The following is a 17311-nucleotide window of genomic DNA, read 5'->3' on the forward strand; positions in this document are numbered from 1 at the left end:
TTCTCCCCCTGACTATGTAGGTGAGTGCATAAGTCCCAAAAATTGAGAGCCACTTGTTCAACAATATTGGACTGAAGGGTAAAAGTTTTATAGATGATTAAAGTTCCTACAGGCTTTATGAAAAGAGGCAGCTGAAGGAGGCAGTGACCAGCTCACCTTGTCTTGTCTGTACCTGAGGAAGGGCTGTAGCATAAGTTTGTGTTTCACTGTCCTTCAGAGACCCTGCGTGAATAGATCAAAAGCTGGGGGAAAGCTTCAATTCTTTCTCTCCACAGATTCCAAAGTAAAATCTGCAAGAAAATATAAGAGGATTTGAACAAATTAAGTTTCTTTGGTCTACTAATCTACCCATTGAAAAATAAAGTAATTTCTGTAGAGAGAGGAAGAAAGATGAAAAGGTACCCAACTCCCCTGGTTTGTGTGGACAGAAGGAGCAGGATACAAATACCTCACCAAGCAGAATTTTATCATAATCTGGGGAATTCAGATTATGTTATGAGTAATGTAAAATTGTTATGAGTAACAAATTTTTAGAGCTGTATCTTTGCTGAGACTCAAGCTGTGAGCAGAAAAAGTGCCATGTGTGCACAATGAAGACATGGCAATAACTTAAAAAATAAGGTCAGCCTATGGTCCCCCTGCCCCTTTTTCCCTGTATGTAAACTAGATGGGGGAAATGTTCTTTATTTCTACGTTTCAATATTTTGCCATTTGAGGCAAATGCTATTCCTTAAAGATACAACTCACCCTCCAAACTAGCAGGCAGTTACTAACTCTAGTTAGTAACTACTCTATGCCTGACAGAATCCCCAGCAGATCTACCTGGAAACACCCCAAAGTTGCTCACAGTGACATTTTTCATGTACAAAACAAAACCCAATCTCAATACATTGGATTTTTTCCACCAGAAGATGACTCCCATTAAACCTCTACTCATGACTGTCCCCCCACCCTGGTTTTTGTTGCACAGTCATGTCACCAAAGAGTTCCTACAACAGAAAAGGAGAGAAAATCCATCTGTTTTGAAGGAGCAACTGAAAAACATGTGTCGAGAACTGGAGCCATGCGAGCAGTTACAGTCTGCATGAAGCTGTTCCCAGGGCTGACAGTTCCCAGAATTAAAAAGCATCCACATGGATGCCTCCATCTTCATCCCATGCTCAGGCTGCTCTTACTGGTGCCTCTTGGAGCTCCCTCAAATTCTCCCTTGCCCATTCCCTGGTAGGTCACTCTTTGAGCCTGAGGAGGGTCCAGCCCAGAGCAGGCTCACTTTGAAGGCACATTGGCCCAATGGGTTTATTTTGAACACCTCCAAGGATGGAATTCAAACAATGATTCAAAGCTCTGATCCATGCTCCAGGGCTGCACCACTCCCACAGGGAAAGATTTCCATAGATCCATTGGGAATTTCCCGTGTTGGTCTGTGTGCCCTGGAGATGTGCCTGGCTCCATCACTCCATAGCACCCCAGGAGCCCTTGCCCATCTCCCTGCAGGTTCCTCTCTTGCTCTCTGCTTCTTCCCTGCCTTCCCTTAGGGTTTCCTCCCTACCTTTGGGTTTCTCCCAGGTATTTAGGGGTCTGGGTTACCCCAGAAGAGGAGACATGGGTCCCCAGCTCATTACAGCCAGAGATGCCTTTGCTTCATGCTAGGAAAAAGAGTCAGCAGAGCCAGGCAGACAGTTCCCATGGCTTCTCCATGGCAACAGGGCCTCCCAGACAGATGCACACAGGCAAACGGGCCGAGGGGGCCGGGAGCATCACAGCCCCTCCACCCCAGCCCCAAACCTCCACTCACGGGGCTCTCATGGAATCTTACCCCGAAACAGCTTCCAAAATAATCACAGCTGGCCAGAGGATGCTTCCTCTTTCCACTGGTGAAGGTGCACTGCCCTGAAGCCCAAGCCAGGCAAAATCAATCCCAATCAGTGATGGGTTTTGTCCAGAGAAATGTATCACACTTGAAAATCTGGTGTCTCAGCATCCTGTCAAACCAGACAGCACATCTCTGCATGGAAAACCCAGAACTTCAAACCTGATTAGGTCTAGATCTTAGATCAGATTCTGATACTCAGATTTTAAGGAACCAGTTTTTTATGTTTAGAAAAGTAATTTTTGTCTAAATGAGAAAAAAATGTGTATCCTGACAGTTTAAATGCAAAAAAAAGGAGAAATAAGGCAAGCCAAAACCAGCCACAGCAGCAACCTGCAAAATGGAGAGGCAAACAATAATAAATACTTCTTCAAGCACGTCAAACTGGAGAGTCAGAAATTGGCTATGGTGCAAGAGAAGCATTCATAGGAGATAAGGTCAGAACAGAAAAACAATGAATATTTTGCATCTGTAGTCAGTGAGGAAAAGCTTGGAGATGTTCCTGTGCCAAAAGTCATCTTTATATGGACGGGGCATTGGATTTGGCTCATGTTCAAGTGTCAGCAGAAGGAGTTGAGGAATAAATAGCCAAACTAGAGAGTGCAAATGCATCAGGCTGAGATGGTTCACCTAAGTGCTCAGTGGGAGCTCAGAGGTGAAACAGTTTAATTACTTAATTGTAGTATGTAATCACTGTGTGTAACAGCCTCAGTGTCTGAGAGCTTCAAGGTGACAGATGCAAAGGGTTTGAGGTTAAGACAGAACCTGAAGTCTGAGGTTCCCTCCTGGGCAAAGTGAAATTGTCACTAAGAATCCCATTAGTGCAGAGCTGGATACATCTGAAATACTGTGAAGAAAAGAAAGTTGGGTTTCCTGGAAAGAACAGAATGCTCCATAAACCCGTTAAGAGTTCTTTAGAGGGGTCAATAAGCAAGTGGAATAGTCTGCCTGGATTTCCAAAAGGTCTGTCACACGGGTTTCTTACAGGAATTCAGCTACCACGGGATTGATAGAAAAGGCTTGGAATAGATAAATACCTGGTTAAAGGATTCTCAAAGAGCAGCTCTCAGTAGGCAGGCTCCTGAATGGAGGGAGGACAGCAATGGAGCCCCACAGGGACCTGGGCAGGGCTCTGCTCACTTCAGTGTATTCAGAAATAATCTTGAAAATGAATTGAAACAAAAAGGAGTGACAAAGCTTGCTGCTGATGTTAAGGCATTCGGGGTCATAAATACATGAGACAATGTGAAGAGGTATAGAAGGACCTCATGGTAGTGAATAGCTAAGCAACTCAGGACAGCCAGAGGAGATAATTACAGAGATAAAAACACAGGAGAAAAACAATCCCAGCTTCTCAAGCACTGGGCTCTGCACTGATCCTTATCCTCAGAAACAGCCTATTTTTCTTCCAGGTTCAGCCGAATATCATCCTTCACACGCCAGCTGCGTTTGTGCCTCATGCTGACCCCTGGCTTTGGTGGGAATGTAAACCTGGGAGGAGAAGGGAAGGGACTCAGCAGTGTGTAAGCATAAAACCAGGATCAAGTGGGGTGTTTAATGGCCCATGTGAGATGACTGCAGTTCCTGTGGTCCAAATTGAGACCAGGCTTGTTTGTGGTCCATGCAGAGAACACCGTCAGTCACTCAGGTCCTGGGAAGGGCAGAGAACCAGGGTCAGCAGTGCCAAGGGACGTGTGGGACACCCCCCACCCCACGGGCATTTCCCAGGGCTGCACATCACCACAGCTTAAGCCAAAGTGCAGGTGCCTCCCCATGTGTGCACATGGTGTGCTCAGAACACAGAAGTGGCACAGACAGGACAGGGCAGGGATGGTTTTAGCCTCCTGCCCCATTTCTCTGCACAAAACAACTGGCCCAAGTGTGTTGGTACTGGAGGGGGAAAGCACCAGGCTGAAAAGAAAGGGCAAACCTATGTGCCCACTGTCCTTAAACACTCTGCCCCAGCTGAGCTCTTCTGACAAGCCACAGCAGCCCTGAGAGCTGGTAATAAACCCACAACACTGAGGCAGCTGAAGGTGCTGATGGGGTTTAGTCACACAGCACTGTTTGGAAAGAGTTTGAGGAGAATGGTTATGGCCAAGTGCCTGAGAAGCTCAAGGTCTCCAGAATGCCAGAAGGTCACTGAATTATCACCTCTCCACCTTCCTGCTTGGCCAGTTTAGTCACTTCAAGATGTTGCTGTTAAATTCATCAAGTACATACTTCACTCTAATGAGGCACTGTAAGAAAATATCTCTCCCAACACTGGTCTAACTAAATTAGACAATATATCACTGAAGCAATATCAATAGCAAACAAGTTGGAGTTTGCCAAGAATTATGGTTTTGCTTTGAGTGAATTCACTTGAGCAGAGCTGGCCAAGCATTTGGCATCAGGGAAAAGGAGCTTGGTTAAACCCAGACCCAAAAGTAGTCCTGATCCCCGGGTGAACAGTTCCAAACCAGCTGAGATTCAGGACACTCAGACCCCATGTTGGCCAGGTCAACCCAGCTATATTTAGTAAAAGACCTAATCAGTGCTTGCCAGGGCTGGGTACAGCCTTTCAGCCCTGCCTTCTGCTACTGACATATCCCAGCCCCGATGTGCTCCTGAGGGCAGCACTGCTGGGAGGGGAACTCAGCTCCCTGAGACACTGACCACAGGGTTACCTGTGCCCAAAGAACAAACCCTCTCCTCCATCCTCCTCAGTCACTGCATTTTCCCAAGTTTTATAATTTTTCTAGCATTATGAAGAGGTTGAATGTTATTTTATATTATCTGTCTGCTCCTGCACAAGGCAGCAAGGTCCTGGCAGAGGAAACCAGAGCAGCCCTCCCAGACTGGAGATTTGGAAGGGAGGCTCTGTGCTCAGCTGTGGGTGGAGAACAGGGAAAAACAGAGCTTTTTATCCCAAATTTGGGAAAAAAAACCATTGAAAAAGGTCTTGGGGGCTTACTTCCCATGCATGGTCACAGTCTGGGGTGATTTGAGGGCGGGATGCACTCTGCTGGGATGAGAGCAGCAGCCTGGCTCTGGCAGAGCATGGCTGGGAGGGCACAGTGCTCTCCTGCTGGGCATGAGGGGGTTCCCAGGCACAGACACCTGAGTGTCCCTCAAATCCCAGCCCCAGAGCCGCTTCCTCAGCCTCTACTGACCTCCCAGGCTGGACCAGCAATGACTCAGAGCAGGAGCAGTTCCAAACTCGGTCAGTGGCAGCAGCCTGACTTCCCACTGGGAGACTCCCAGGGTAGCACTGGGTCTGTCTGGCTCTGCAAGCACAACCTGAGCACACTTCACGTGCTGTTTGGAAAGGTGGGGAAGTGATGAGTCTGTGGGGTTTATTTTGCCACCTCTTCACAGAGCCTCAGCAGCTTTCTCTGAGAAGATATTAGAGATGGGGAGGAGAGGCTTCAGCTTAGCACCATCATGCAACAGCAAGTGGCTGGGCACTGCCTCTCCCTGCTCCCTGCACTGCAGCAGCAGCACTGGCACAGCACGACCCCAGTGGGAGGCATCACACCACTTAAAGAAAATTATGTTGCTGGCCTTTTCATTATGTTGCCCAGCAAATGTTCCCATGAAATATAGGCCTAATTATCTACCCACGTTCAGATTACTCTAAGATGCAATTTCCTTCTACTCTGTGGAGTTTGCTCTCCTTCTGTGGATCTCATGATTGAAATACACTCAATTAGTTATTACTCTGCTGGCTGAAATCTTGAGCTGCCTTCCTGATAAGACTGCTCCATTTGGGTCTTGATGACCTTACAACAACCAGGTGACACCAGGTCACAGGCAAGCCAGAAAGATGTCTCAGCACTCAGGCATGCCTGTTATTTATTAGATTTGTATCAAAAATAGAAACTGGTCAGGACTGAGGGCTTGAAATGTGAAATATCAGCATCATAAACCATTAAGGTTGGAAAAGCCTCTAAGATCAGCAAGCCCAACCATTCCCCCAGCACTGCCAAGGCCACCACCAAACCATGTCCCCAGGTGCCACATCTACACATCTTATAATCCCTCTGGGGCTGGTGACTCTACCAGTGCCCTGGGCACCCTACTGAACTGAGAAAAGAAACAGCCTCAGCACAGGTGATTGCTGTGGTTGGTGTCCATCCCTTGGGTGGGATCTTTTCAAAAGCATGATCCTAAATCCCTGTGAGGGAACTGCCCAGGAGAGGAAGACTCTGGGTGAGACACCATGATTCTGAGTCAGGAGAGCTGACAGGAGAGTGAACATTTCAAGAGCAGCATAACATTACATACCTCTTTTTCCCTTAAAATGATCCAGTGGGTGAAGAGAAACAAAAGCAAGGAGCATCAGCTATAGCAGGAAGGAGGATTTGAGCAGGGTGGTAATGTAATTTCATTCCTATTGACTACATCAAACTGACATAAACCAGTCCCTCAGAATAAACTACAATAAATAATAAAACCAATTAATATAACAGAGGAAACAATGATGTGGATATGTCATATCAAGAAAAGATTCCTTAACTTCTCCACAGAGTTGCAGAAACCCTGGTGTGAAGGCTCTCTGGAAGTCTTTGCTGAAAGTCTGGCACAGCAACTTCTCTTGCTCATACTGACACATTTGCTAGACGTTGATCTGTCCCAGGTTGACCTGTTCCACACTTGACCACCCTCCTGGTGAAGGGAAGCTAATTTTGTACCTACCAGAGACATGTTTTGCTCCCAGGAATCCAGGGACTGCTCAGCAGCTGTGGGGGTGCAGGACTTGGCCCTTCCAATGGAAGTTTCTCAAGGTTGGGACTCCAGAAACAGCTCCAGAAACAGATTGGGTGGTAATTGATTGCTCAATGATTCAGTGATTACTCAGTTTTTGCTCCATCCACATCTCAGTATTTCATTGTTTGGCAAAATATCAGCCTGACTTTGTCCTGACATTGGCACCACGCAGCAGAAGAAGAGCTGAAGTTTGAAGTGACTGTGTCATATATAAGATGGAAGAAAAAATGTTGTGATTATGGGAAAGTTTGTTTGACTGTGTCCCTGGAAACACCTCACTCCCAAAATTCTGCTCCAACCCTACCCTGCACCGTGTCCAACCCTTGCTGTATTTAAAAGTTCTGGGTGCAGAAATGAAGCCATTGAAATGACACATCTGCTGGCAGAAGGACTCAGATTATCTGCATCAGCAGACAATGGGACTGCAGATCTTATCTATATGGACTTCTGACAGACCTTTGAGACAGTGCCCATGATTGCCTTCTCTCTTAATTGGAGAGATGTGGACCTGATGGATTGACTGCTTGGTGGATGAGGAATTGGTTGGATGGTCACATCCAGTGGCCAGTGGCTCAATGTCCAGATGGAGATCAGTGACAAGTGGTGTCCCACAGGGTCTGTATGGGGCCAGTGCTGTCAAATGTCTTCACCAGTGTCACAGACAGTGGGATTGAGGGTGCTTCAGCAGGTGACACCAAGCAGTTGTGGTGTCAGCCACCAAGTGGTGAGGTTCACACACCTGAGGGAAGCTGGAAGAGCTTCTGAGGGCAAGGAGCTGGAAATGCAGCTCCCAGCAGAGCCCAGGGCATGGCAGGAACAGCTCCCTCCAACACGATGCTTCTGCCCATCACGAGGCTGCACAAGGGAACAGCAGTTGGGCACATGGGGACTGATCCTGCACAGAGCAGGGAGAGAGCAGGGAGACACATTCAGGGAGGGTGACTCAGAAAGTTCAGCTGGAGGATGAGGAGGGATGCACACACAGTCAGGGCCATCAGCAGCTCCTGGCCATGGTGAGGGTGTAGCAAAATAGGTGCCATCTGCTTCAGCTGGAGCATCACACAAAGGCACAAGCAGGAAAGAGCCTCTAGCTGAGACCCTGTTGGCAAGGAGAACACATTGCTACCAAAATAGCCCAAGGCACAGGAGAGGAGTGGCCACAGTGCACATGCAGGTTTTCTGTTCTCCTGTCCCTGCCCCACTTCCAAGCTGTCCTGTGGAGAGGAAGGAGAGCCCTCCAAGGGTTCATAGGGATTCAAAGCAGTGCTGAGTGGCATTTGGCAGAGGGCTTGAGATGGGCAGCAGCTCAATCCATCACCATTCTGCAGGAAAGGACCTGGATGCTGCTGCAAATCAGCAGAGGAACCAGAGTCAAAAGTGCTGTGCTTGTGCAGAACAGGAGAATGTCAGGGCACAGGAAATAACACAGTAATGGTGCCATCGTGTGTGGGCTATGCAGGGCTGGGACAACCAAAGCCTGGGATGCTTCAGAGGAGATGTGGACTGACTGGAGAGAGCTCAGAGGGAGCACCAGGAGGGGCTGAATGGTGCAAGAGTGCAACCTGTGAGCAAAGGCTGAAATTAAAGACCTAGGGGAAGCCACAGCAACACACACTGGTTCTGTACAAGGCTGAAGACAGGACAGGGCAAGGAGCAATGGGGTTATACCATGGTGGGGAAATTCAGGTTCCACCTGAAGAAAAACTATGTAAGGATTGTGAAGCAGTGGAACAGAGTTCCAGGGAGAGCAATGATGCTCCAGAGTGGAGCGAGCAGTGCAGGTGTGACCAATTGGAGCAGAACCTCCCTTTGGCACCAGGTCAGATGGGATGGGATCAGCACAGCTGCTCCTGCCCAGGACATGCCACAGAGTCACCCAGCCCTCCCTGGGCTGACAGGGCTTGTTGGCCTCTTCATCACTCATGGAACCAGCAGCTTCACAAACCTCATGGAGATGGTAACAATTCTGAGAACTCAAGTGAAAAAATCTGCAGAGAGGGAAATCAGCAGTTCTCTGAGTTGAGCTTGCAACAGGGCAGAAAAGCTGATATTGCAGAGTCAAGAAAATGTAACTTTGGCTGAAAGCCCATCCTGTAAGTTGGTAATCCTGAAAACAGCCACTGGAAGCAAAATGACACTAGATATGAAGAGGAAGAAGGGAATACTGATCAACATGCAGCAACCATCACAACAGGCTGTGGAGCAGAGATATTGATAGAAGAGGATAAACAGACAGAGGAAAATCCATGTCTGGCAAAGCCACAACCAGTAAAGAGTTGTTCACTAAATACGTTAGAAACAAAAGAAACATTAATGATGTTGTAGACTCATTTCATAGACTTAGAGAAGCATTAAAGGATCTGGGTCAGAAGCAACCTCAGGTGTCTCCAGTCCAACATCCTGCTTGGAGCAGCACTGATATCCAGGTGACACTGCCTTGCTCAGGGATCACCCAGGAGAATTTTGAAAATTTCCAAACATGGAGAGGCTCTAGCATTCCTAGATGAGGAGGTCTGCCAGCAACCAGGCCCTCAGTGGGTCCCTTCTGCTTTTGGAAAGGATGGGAATGTCAGACATGAGGATGATGAAATTGTCTGTGGTCTAATAACAGCCCAGAGCATATCTCGGGTGCCATCTGTGGGGTTTTGAAAGCAGCAGATCTGTGTGATCTGCACCTGAGGGCCCTCGAGCAGTGCACTGAGCTGAGCTGAGCCACCTTCTCCCTCTGCTGAGAGTCTGGAAGCCTGGGAGATGCCAGCTTTGGCAGGATGCTGATGGGGTGCTCGGCTGCTCTGGTTAACAGCTGCTCGGGCCAGCACGACACATGCAGATTGAAAAATGGAGAGGACAGAGGATTCAATTAATATAGAATTCAGGGATTAAAAATACACCCATCAGCATGGTACAATGGAAAGTGTCTTGTCAAATGAGCCTCAGTTCATCCTTTGAGAAAATTACAAGTTTGTAGATAAAGGTTACCACATAGCCATTATTTGCTTAGCTTTTGGCAACGTGTTTGACTTAATATCCTATGACACCCTAATTACAAATTTAGTGCTATACAATCCCAATAAAGCCCACATTAAATGGATGGAGAGCTGCAAACCCAGCTCCAAAACAAGGACTCGTCAGTGAACAGAGATGATTTAGAGGGATTCTGCCGGAGTTGGTCCCAGCCTGACACTAATCAATGTTTTCATCATTGATTGAGAAACGAGCACAAAACACAGCTGATAAATTATACAGCTGCTGGGAGCAGAAGGACTGGCAGTGAATAATTATGACAGAGAAGTTCTACAGAGCGACTGGGATCTTTTCTGTGCACAGCCCATTTTCACTTGGCAGTGGTAAAATAGGCCAGCTTTCAAACAGGAACGGAGGAAAGGTTTCATCCAAAAGAGCTGGGAGGAAACATTTCATCCAAAAAAAGGATGGGAGGAAAGGTTTCACCAAAAAAAGATGGGATGCAAAGAATCTAGACATCATCAGGGGAAAGTAAGTCAGAGCAGCTGCTCTTGCATCACTCCAGGACCACAGCACTGGCCCTGGGTGCTGAGACTGGAGGCAGAGGATGAAGAAAGAAGGACAGTCCTGCAGTGCAAGGAATGGTGGGCAGAGGACATCAGAGGTGGCTCCATGGGACAGCTAAAGTACCAAAGGAGTCAGACAAGGCCCCAGAGAGGAGATGGACAAAGTCCCCAAGCTGCAGACACCCCATGGATTGCAAGTCATGGGGCTGGGAACAGGCACCAGCTTGAACCGACTGTCACCTCACCTTAGAGCAGCACAGATACCTGGCTATGCTTGTCCCTGCAGCACCACTTGTCCTCGTCCTCTTGGTGGCCTCCAAAAGCACAACATTAAAGGAAAAACACTTTCACAAAAGAAAAAAATTGCTTTGCTGAGCTCTTGCATCAGGCTGGGGTTCCATCCCTCCCCTTGCCATTATTTTCTGCCAGTAATTGTTAACACGAAATGAAGGGAAGCTGAGGGGCTTTTCTGAGGGGGCAGATGAGAAGGCTGGAAATGAGACATCCCAGGCTCACAGGAGGGTCTGTGCACAGAGCAGGGGCCCAACTGCCAGGTGACCTGCAATGATTTATGCACCACTAGCAGAGAGACATTTTTTTGTGTAGATTCTGCACCTGCAGCCCCAGAGAGGCTTTTCCATCACCTGCTCCTAAACCAGCCCAGCCCCAGCAGCCCCAGCAGCCCTGGTGACCCTCTGATGGCCACAGTCCGACCCGGTGAGGCCATAGCCCCTCGCAGCTGCTGGGGAAGTGCTCAGCTCTGCCGGTATTTTTAGCTCTGCCCACACCATCGCTCGAGTTCACGGCGTGACCTACTTTGGGAAGGCAGAGCACTCGCCCTGCTGGGTCCCCACGTGCTGGGGAAGATGCTGCCAGCCCCAGGAACAGCCTCCCCAGGGCAGTCTGTCCCCAGCACGTGGTGCTTTGCCTCCCCGTGGATCTGCACAGAACCCAGGGGCAGATTCTGGGGAGGAGGAGGAGGGTCCTGTGGGAGCCAGGGCTGTCTGCAGCAGGGCCATGTGCAGGGCTCTCAGGTGGGTGCTGCTCTGCAGGGACTCAGCAGCCTCTTGGCTGGGCTCTGCATTTCCACTTTTCCTTCGCCTCGGATGAAATCAGCAGCTTCCAGATTGGCACAGACACAGCCTGGATTTGGGTACCCAAGGGAGTTATCTGCAACAGCTCAGCTTCCCAGTGGGCCAAACTGTGTAGCCAGCCCAGCTGGGCCTTATGGAGCTCCCAGCTTGACTCTGGTGATGATAAAATCACAGCCTGGGTTGAGAGGTACCTTAAATCTCATCGTGTTGCCATAGGTAGGGACATTTCTCAATGCTCCAAGCCCTGTCCCACCTCGCCTTGAGCACTCGCAGGCATGGGGAGTGGAGCTGCTCTGATGTGTGCTCCATGCTCAGGGGCTGGTGTCCATTTTGCCCATGGCTCGATCAGGGACCAGGCTCATTCCCGTTGTCACTGAGCAGCTGATGAATCTGTCCTGATCTTCTCTCTCGGGCACTTGGGAAACCTCTTTCCTGACACTTGGAGTGCATGGCAAGGTTCACTTCTTTGTAGAACAGCTCTATAAAGAGACACACTCAGCCCAATACCCCTGCAAAGTTCAGCTCTCCCCTCTGCTTTCAGGACCAAAGTCTCCTTCAGCACCAAGTTCATGTCCCAGCACGAGTCTCCAAGGTGGCTATGGCTGCTTGGCTGTTCAGCCCCGTGTCAGCACTCGTGTCAGCAGCCCAGGCACTGACACACGAGGCCAGAACAGCCTCATCCTGGCCAGCTCTTTGCTGCCTCATTACCCCTGAAATCCCAGGGGTCCATCGCTTTGCCAGCCCAGCTCGAGAAGCTTTTCTGAACTTTACTTCCTTAAAAGCTTTCTATTTCCAGCAAGGATGCAAGTGAAGGGGAGGTATTTTACAGCCACCAGGTGACAGTGCTGGGGCTGAGCCATGGGGCAGTAGTTCAGTGTGAGAAGGGGAGAGAAAGGGAGAGAGAGGGAGAGAAGTCACCCACCTACCACTTCCAGCAAATTCAGCACCCAAATCAGGACAGGAACAGCAGCAACAACCTGGTCACACCCTGGGGGAGCAGAACCACACCAGTGGGAGAGAGGAAAGCACAGGACTGAGAACAATGACACCAAGGACAGCAGAGCTGACACTCGTGTCCCTCATCTGCCCATACAAGAGCCAAAACCCCGCACAGGCTGGGCAAATGCTCATTCCAAATGCATAAACAGCCCTTCTGGCAGTGGCAGGGATCAGCTGAAACCTTCCCCCGAGAGCCTGTGCCTCGAGGCAGCCATTAGTCACTCGAGGAAGGAGGGTTTCACAGCTCAGCCCACGCAGAGCTGGACGCTCACGTTTCAGATGGAGCAAAACCTCACGCTGGATGCGAATGCAGCTGCAGGCACAGCCAGGGCCACAAAGCACCTCCCTGTGCCTCCCTGGCTCCAGCAGAGCACCCTGGCCAGCAATGCCAAGGGCAAACAGGGCATTTGGGGTCACCTGTGACCTCTATACTTGCCTATGCAGCAGCAACGTGCTCAAGCACACTCAGCCCAGGGCAGGGCTGCTCTGCACCAGTCTTACCCGACACATTCCCCTGGGGCTGTGCATCACGTCTAATGTGCCTTCTTCAAGGAAAAAATGTGTCATTTATGGTACATTTAAAATTAATGCACATTTGGTGTTCTTGCTGATCCCAAATTATCCCCCGCATGAGTGCTGCAGTGAGGAGCTGTGCTCGGCCCTGCCAGGACAGGAGTGCCCACAGCACTACTGAGCCTCCCTCACTGCCAGCCACACTGCCAGGGACAAATCCCCAAAAAGGAGGATTTCCAGCAGCACTGCTCGCACTTGTACCTCACCAGTACCAACTCCTGCCTGGTGTCAGGGGTGTCTGTGCCATCCAGGGCTCAGCACAGCTCTGCCTGGAGGGCACGATGGACACAAATGTCACTCCTTAGGGATAAACCACTGCCTTTCGAGAGCTGGGGCCCTGCTGCTTCCTGATGGGAAGCTCATTCCTGTCCATAACCCCTGAGTGCATGAGGCTTAATTAAAGCTGTCCTGCTGATGCTGGGGTGGTGAGTGGTGACCACAGCTCTGCCACATGAAAATGCTACATCTGAGCTAAGTAATGCTCAGACCACAGGCGCCTTCCCAGTGCTCAGAATGCTGCTCCTGCTGCCTGCAAGGAACCTCCAGGAACCATTTTGGCACACACGTGTATATTTGTGGTATATTCTCTTCCAAAACCAGGAGGGACATTAGTACCACTTGGGGTTTACTTTTCATTTTCCATATTATTTTTTTTCAAAACAACATGCAAATGCTTTCATTGCCTTTGCTGGTGCCACCAAAGCTTCCCCAAACACCCCCATGTCAGAAGGGGGTTGGCAATGCTGACTTGAGGCATGGATGTCCCCAGGCTGCAGTGAGCTGGACACGCTGGCATGTCCCAGCTTTCACACTCAGCATCCACAGGTGGCTGTGCCCAAACCCAGTTTCCCAAAGCGGAAAACATGGCATGCAGGTAAAAGTGTGGATGCTCTGCCAGCTCCTTTCAGCACTTTTTACCAAAGCCAAATTAAAGCCATGGGGAAAAAGAGGGTCAGACCCTCCATGAACAGGGACAAAGAGCACAAATGCAAACCCCACCAGTGCCAGTGGGAGCAGAACCAGCCAGCAGCTGGGAAGAGATATTTATGGCACTCATTGCCAGCAAAATGTCCCAAAATCCTATTCATCAAACAAACAACACCTTACCAATGCCAGTGCCTCCTGCCCTGGGACAGCATGGTGAAACCTGGTGTCCCATGGCCATGTTTTGGTGGGCCTCTCAGGATAGTGGCAGTGGCAGGTGCCAGTCCTGCCACGTGGAGTCCTGGAGGGAGAGAAAAATATTTTCCATGTATTTCTTGTTTGCTGATTTTCTTGCCAGCTCTTGCAGCAACAGCGAGTGAAAACCAGTGGCTCAGCAAAGCCCCCACATCTCAACAGCTCAAACAGCCCTCGGGTGGCACACAGGGAAAATCACACCTCGGGGGAGGTCAGGGAGCACGAGTGAAGAGGATGAGATTAATTTGGGAACAACACGCAGGGAGAATGACGTCTGCCAGGGAAGGAGCATCGCTGGGCCCCAGCACAGCCTGGCCATCCCTCTGTGGAGCAGAGCCTGCAGGGGCTGCAGGGACACCTCAGCCCCACACAGGGACAGAAACCTGAGAAACCACAGCAGGAGCTGTCACAACCAGCTGGGCATGAGCCAGAGCCCCACTGCACAGATCAAAGCTCTCACCCAGCCTGGGCAGGCTTCTGGAGGTTTTGGACAGGAGCTTCCTTCTTCCTTCTAAATCCCACTGGAGATTCTCTAGGTACTCGTGTGGCTGCTTTAAAGAAGCAACTGAGTTTGTTGCTTGCGCTGAGCCATTTGCAGTAGATTGGCCTCAGGGTGCTGCCCATGGCAACAAGAGTGCCACTGCCACCAGCCCTCAGTGGGGACAAGCCCAAACACCCTCCCTTCCTCTCCAGAGGGAGCCTGGTTCCCTCCCTGCTGAGTGGCCTCAGGACAGCAGCCCTGGGCACTGCAGAGCCCATGGGTGTTCCCTCACTCTGGCTGTTTGGAGGGCTCAGCCCAGGCAGTGCGCAGGATGGGAGTTCGAACTCATTTCTGCATGCTCAGTCAAGGCTTTACCCCCACCAGATGTGTCAGCAGAAGGTTTGGAGGAGAACATTCCCACTACAGTTCCTGCTCATGGCCATGGCTCCTCAGCATCTTGCTCCAATCCTGCTGCCTCAGGGTTGGCACTGGCTGGCACCAGGTTTGTTGTGGGAATAAGCTTTGTGTCTTCATCCTCAATGAAGCCTTCAGACCTCAGCAGCTGTTTCAGCTCCTCCAAGAAAGCCAAATTCATCCCACTTCTGGCCAGATTTCACCTTCCTGGGGATGTCACACACCTATGAGGAAACTGCAGGGTGGTTTCCAGGTGGCACCTGGCCCAGGCCAGGAGAGAGGAGCCTCAGGCTCTTTCAACCATGCTCCTCCCACAGCATTTCCAGCAAAGCACAGCCTGGGGGACAAAGGGGTGACACAGCACTGGCTCCTTGGGGCAGGACTGGTGTCCAAGTGGGCAGGGAACGATTCAAACCTCCTGCCATGGAACTGCACAGGGACATTGGGGTGCCCCTGGGAGTAGGAGCAGCACAGGGCTGATCCACCTCTTGGACTTTGCCTTGCCCAGTCAGGCAGCTGGGCAGCACCCAGCCAGCAGCAAAGTGAGATGGAAAAACAATTCTGCTTTTAGATTTGTACCATTATTAGTTTGCATTCCTCAGCATGGAAGAACAGATTGGTTTAATGTCCAGGGCTCAGTATGGAAGAGGCAGCAGGGAGGAAAGACGTGATCAATTATTTAGGAGAGACTTTCAGTCTCGCATCAGAAGTTCATCTTCTGAATTCATACATCTGAACTAAGTGCTGTTCCCCCGTGGCACAGGGTACAAAGCAAATAGAGAGGCTCTAATTAGCACACTCAGGAGCCCAATATTTGTGTTTTCTGTGGCTCCCTCAATGAGCCCAGCATTTCCCACCCAGGCTCCAGGAGCACGTCTGGCTGCCGGGATGTTTATAGGGAAAATACACAGCTTGGAAATGAATTACCTGTTTCAACAGAGGGGAAGAGCTCTCCTGGAACTCGAGCAGCTAGGCTCAGGCTGAAAGAGCTCTCATTCTTCTGGACAATAACCCGAGGTGCCTGTTCTGTCCCTGGCTGGGGGATGCCCTGGGCAGAAGGAACACAGGGAATTGGCTGCTGCTCCAGGAGCACAGCACAGGGATGTGACAAACACAGTCTGTCCATTGCCAGGAGGTTGGATCCAACTTCTGCTGAAGGCACTTTCGGTTTCAGTTGTATCCTTTGGAGGCAGATGGCTCAGGATGGGCTTGGTAAGGGCAGCCAGAGGACCTCGGGCATCTCTGGGGTGTCTGTGCTCCAGTTCTGATCCCCATTTTCCAGGGAGAGGTTCCTGGAGTGTAACCACCTATAAATACAGACACTGAAGGGCCTCACATCTGGTTTGCCAATCCCTTACCAAGCAAACAAAGCTCTGAACTGTGCTCCTGCTGCACAAGATGTTTGCCTGGAGCAGATTTGCTGGAAGCTGGGCACTCAGCTGCACTCACTCACCTGCACTGACCCATGCTCACTTTCAGGAGTAGTCCCAGCTGAGAGCCTTTCCCACAACCAGCACCACCATCGTGTAACCAGCCTCACCAGAAATGCAATCTCTCCAGCTCCACAGGCAGCCTGTGCCTCCACAGAAGCCCCCGACTGCTCTACCTCCACTTCTAAATCCATTTTTAAATTTTCTTTGTGAGAATGAACTCTTTATAATAGCAGGGAAAAGCCTCCAGCAACTGCAACATATTCTATACAACTGCATTAATCAAAATCTGCATCAGAGATGTGGAGGATCTTTGCAGGGAAGATTTCCAACTGCTTCCATTGCTTCTGGATGGGGCTGGGGCCACAGAGAGGTGCAGCCGGGCTGGGTGGTTTCACCTGAAAACAAAACACTGACCTGGGGCTCTGACACTTGAAAATCCCATTTTGTGTCAAAGGAATGGCCTCCCTGGGTACAGGTTGTGCATTCATGGACATACCCCATCCCTGGAAGTGTCCAAGGCCAGGCTGGACAGGACTTGGGGCAACCTGGGATGGTGGAAGGTGTCCCTGCCCATGGCAGGGGATGGAATGGGATGAGCTTTAAGGTCCCTTCCCACCCAAACCATTCTGGGATTCTGTGACAGAGTAAAATACAATGCAGGGCAGTTAGAGGAGAGCAGGAGTCTGACAGGAGAGGAGGTTAAATGCAGAGAACAGGGCAATTCACAGCTTTTACAACCACCACGATCCTCAGTGGTGCCACCAAACACATATCTAGCCTCAGGGTGCTGCCCAGCTCTGGTGATGCCTGGAGGGCCAGGAGAGCTGAGGGAAGGAGGCAGCTCTGGGGAACGTCCTCGGTGCTCTGCTTGGATGACAAATCCCTTCAAGGCAACAACACCTGCAGCTGGGGCTGAGCTGGAGTTCACATACAGCCAGAACCAGCTTGCTTATGCAGCCATTGGCAGTGACAGATGTGACACAAGC

The sequence above is a fragment of the Lichenostomus cassidix genome, chromosome 17, assembly GCF_008360975.1.
Source record: "Lichenostomus cassidix isolate B80296 chromosome 17, HeHo_3.0, whole genome shotgun sequence".
NCBI lineage: Eukaryota > Metazoa > Chordata > Aves > Passeriformes > Meliphagidae > Lichenostomus > Lichenostomus cassidix.